At 34.3% G+C, this 4,729-nt stretch overlaps 1 long non-coding RNA gene across 1 annotated transcript in view; it reads right to left on the bottom strand.

Moving 5' to 3' along the window:
* Positions 1-1,936, bottom strand: part of LOC112483343 — a 99,169-nt gene extending 97,233 nt beyond the window's left edge. The window contains exon 1 of the long non-coding RNA XR_003047620.1: positions 1,722-1,936. This is a non-coding gene — a long non-coding RNA (uncharacterized LOC112483343). The remainder of the gene's footprint in view (positions 1-1,721) is intronic.
* Between the last annotated feature and the right edge of the window lie 2,793 nt (positions 1,937-4,729).

Raw genomic sequence — 4,729 nt, 5'->3', positions numbered from 1 at the left:
TTATTATTATTATTATTATTATTATTATTAAAGTGCACTATGTACAAACCAAGATAAAATGCAAAACACTTTTTTCTTTATGGTGTGGTTCCACCAGGCTTGAATTGACATAAATTGATCTATAAGAGATAAATTTAAAGAGCTAGATCTCTTGAATAAATAATTAGCTAATCAACAATTTTTACAGCTGGAAGTTATCTAATCAAATGTCTTTATTTTGCATATGAGGATTAGGTCCTTGGATCTACTCTGAGAAATGCAAAAAAGTTCTTTGAAACTTTGAGACAACTCGAATGACCTCCCATTACCTCCTGCATTAAATTTAAGCCAATATTAGTACTAGATAGAGATTTAATAGAAGTTTTTAAAGTGACTTCTTGGACTTTGGCTTGCTTATTTCAGAGGGCATAGTTCTTACTTCCTGAGCTGGCATTTTCTACGGATTATTTTATCTGATAGTTGCATTTGAGTGATATTTGCATTTGGAATCAAAGGTGGATAGAAATAAAAATGCATTTAGAGCATCTTTATAAATAACACCTCGCTTTGTAGCCCCTTCAAGTACTAAGATGAATTTTTCTTCATTTTGAATATTTTAAGATGGTTCTTTTCAAAAAACAGAGGATAAAAGAGAAAAGGGAATGTTGAATTGAAAAGAAAAAAATCTATCATTTATTTAACACATATATTCCATTAAAAACTTTAGTGCATCTCATGCACTAAATTATCTCATCTAGTTCTTTCGACAACTCTGTGATGTAGGTAATATTCCTTTTATAGATGAAATAAACTAAGACTAAGTGATGAATATGAATGAAACTAAGTGATAAAGTAATGTGCAATGACCAAGTGGTTGGTAAATTTAGATCTGTCTGATTTCAATGCACCTTTTATTACATCATCTTTGAAACTTGGACTATAGTGAGTAAAAAATATATGAAAATAGGACATGTTAAAGACAGACATGAAAAGCATCCTGCATAACTGCCTACAGAAAGGTAAAGATGAAACTTAGAGCAAAACAATAGGACCATATAGCCAGGACGATGTGCATGCTTTTTCTGTTATGTGCTCAAAAAGTTCTGCCTCCAGCTGAAGAAACAATTCTGCTTTTTACTCTTTGTGTTTGTGTATGTAGCTAGAGTTTGGGAATTAACATTAATATCTAAATAGCAGGTCACTAATTAAACTTATTAACTACTAAAGAGTCAATTACAGCTCTGGGAAAGGAGTTGATCTTTGTTAACTGGTCCTCAAAATCTGTTTCCTCAGTGGCTCAATATTACATAAACTTATTGCATCGCAAGAAATGCACAATGGGCTATTTTCTTCTACCCAAGAAAATTATATTCATCAAATTTATTGATTCCTGAACGATAACTTAGAACCATTGACATCCAACTGAAATCTTGCAGCATATTTAGTTAGGATTATCTTAAGTCTATTATTAGAATTATGGCAAGAGAAGCTACAGAGAGAGAAATTTGTTTTCAAGAGAAGCTATACAGAGAGAGAAATTTGTTTCTCCCATTTAAAAAGAACGCAAGATCTTCTGCTTCTAGCTAAATGATGTAATAGGGACTGGGTTTATCTTTCTATCTGAAACAACTAAAAAAATTAGACACAACATTTGAAACAATGATTTTCAGCCACTGACACCAAGCAACACAAAACAGTCATCCCCGAGAGAAGAGAAAGGAATAAGATGTCTCTCGGCTTACCGTGTGAATCGTGTTCCCAGGCTGCTGCCTGGGAGGGGAAACCAGGTGGAGCCCAGCAGTCTGGCAGCTTTAAGAGGCAGAGTTAGGAATCCAGAGCGCCTAGGCCAGTGGGAATTCATGAGAGAAGAGAGAGGTGCACAGAGGCAGAGCTGCCTGCAAATTTTTTGCTGAGCATTGTTCAGTGTGTATATGAGGAAAGTATCCAAGGGGCAGAAAGAACCACCTGAAAAGAGAAAAAACAATCTCTGGAACTTATGCAGGACCAGGAATAGTTTGTGTTCACTCCAGAATAAAAGAAAAGCGGTGAATTCATGGGGCATTAAGTAAAGGATCTCAGCAGTGGAGCAGAATTAGCACTAGATAATAGAAAGCTCTGGTCCCACCATACAAATATTAAAAGTAAGCCTGAAAAGGATCAGACTTTTCCAAGTAATTTAACCACATTCAAGGAAAAAACTGCACAATATGTATAGAGAAATATCCAGTACTTAGAAAGTAAAATTCATAATGTCTGATCTCCAATAAAAATTACCAGTCATACAAAAAAGCAGGACAGTATGACCCATAATGAAGAGAAATATCAATAGAAACAGATTTATAATTATCTATATAATAGAATTAGTAGATGAGAACATTAAAGCAGTTATTATAACTATATTCTATATGTTCGATAAAGCACTGGAATGCTTGAGTATGTTAAGTAGAAACAGAAAATATTTTAAAAGACCTCGATAAAGCTTCTAGAAATGAAAAATACAATGTCTAGGATGAAAAAAATCAATACTCTTATGAGATTAACAGCAGATTCTATACTACAGAAGAAAAGATTAATGGGCAAGAAAACATGGCAATAAAAACTATTTAAAATGATAGAAAAAAAGGCTGAAAAAAATAAACAGAGCTTCAATGAGCTGTATTACAATTTCAAGCAGACTAATATATGTGTTATTCTGACTGAGTTTTCTCTGAATTAATTAAAATTTTCACTGCTGGGAAGAATATGGATGCTATATATAAATTAAGTTATAGAAAAATAACTATGATATCCCTTGGGGAGAAAATTGTAGGCAGTCATCCATGGCTGACACGGTAATCCTTAGTGACAGGATCTCAGCCTCTTTTTATCTTGTATTTCTGCCATGCACAGCTTCCATCCCTAAGGTCACCTCAAGGTCCAAGATGCCCTCTAGCAATTACTCCCACATTCCAGTAATTAGGAAAGAGAATACCTCCTGGAAGTTGCACAAACTTCTGTTTATGTCCAGTTGGTAAGAACATAGCCAAATCAGACATTTATATCTAGCTACAAGGAACACTAAAATGCAACATCAATTTTGGTTGGTCATATATATATAAGGGTTCTGTGGCTATGGTTCAAGTGAGCAATGAACATTAGAGGAACAATAAACACCCCCACACAGTGGAATGGAAGTTTTTGAGAAAAGGAAAATATCAGGCAAAATCTAGCATATATCAGGATTGAGATGGAGATGAATGGGTACATAAAATTAAGAGGGGGACTTTAGTAGAGAAATATATAGGAATAAAGGCATAATGACCTATGTCCCATGTGGAACTTATCATTTGGTTTTGCTGTAATAGTTAAGGTAACGCTAGCTGCTGTAACAAAACCAAAGAAAAACTGCTAAGCCATGAAAAGACATGAAGGAAATTTAAATGCATATTAGTAAGTGAAATAAGCCAATTTGAAAGGGCTGTAGACTGTATAATTCCAACTATATGACATTCTGGAAAAGGCAAAACTACGGAGACGGTAAGAAGATCAGTGATTGCCAAGGGTTGGGGTATGGGAGAGGGATGAATCAGCAGAGCAGAGAGGATTTTTAGGGTAGTGAAAATACTCTGTATGATACTATCACGATAGATACATGTCACTATTGGGATAGTTTTCTAGTGATTAGATTGGGATTGTGTGTTTTGAGGAGAAAGATCATAGTGGAAAAGTACCATCCTCATCAAACATCTCAAAGATACTATCAATATGACTTACCACTCTTGATATTGACTTTGATCACCTGACTGAGATGGAGGTGTAAGATTTTTCCTCCACAAAGTTACCTTTTGTTTTCTCCTTTCCACGCTATACTCTTTGGAAGTACATCAATATGCACAGGCCACACTTAGGGATGGAGAGTTATACTCCACCTCCTTGAGAGCAGAGTATCTACATAAATTATATGAAATTTTTCTACATGAATTTCTCTTTTCAATCATTTAATTTATATTAATAAATTATTATTAACTTATCCAATCATTCATTTATATTAGTATGACTCATGGAAATTTATTCTGCACTTTAGGTTATAATCCAATACTATTTATTTATCGTGTTGCTCAAATAGTTCCAGCTTCAGTCATTGGGAGCTCCTTCAGTTAGCACTGATGTCCCTTTGACATGTCCCTGTCATTGTAGGTTTTTTTTAACACTTTATTACTTTCTCATACTACAGCCAACTACTTTTTTAATATTAAATATATGTTTTTACATTCATTTTTATTAAGTTCTGTTATCTTGGCATTAGTCCATAACTCTAAAATGTTGAAATAATTTGACTTTTTCTTCTTTCATTTTTAATTATCTCTCCACATTTTGACTTATTGGAATATTTGATATCTTCTCTGTGTCCATTTAAATACTCTACACAAGACAAGATTAAGGCCAGAGTCCTGTGGCCCCCTACTAAAGATGCCCCCCGACCTCTTCTCTCTCTCTCTCTTTACACACACACACACACACACACACACACACACACACACACACATATATATATACTTATATATACATTTTCTCCCCACCCTGACCCCGAAAGCCTTAATTAGAACTCTTTCAGTGCCTTGTTCATTCATATGAAAGTGAATTTTATGGTATTATCTTCCAACTCACATTTCATCCTCTTATCCATAAGGACAAACAAAAGAACAGGAAGTCTATTGGGAGAGTTTCAAGTGAAGACTAATAATTATGAGGTGGTTCACTGTTCAGAAGT

Source organism: Pteropus alecto, unplaced genomic scaffold (assembly GCF_000325575.1).
Source record: "Pteropus alecto unplaced genomic scaffold, ASM32557v1 scaffold24, whole genome shotgun sequence".
NCBI classification, from domain to species: Eukaryota; Metazoa; Chordata; class Mammalia; order Chiroptera; family Pteropodidae; genus Pteropus; species Pteropus alecto.
This window is presented reverse-complemented; position numbering and strand designations above follow the sequence as displayed.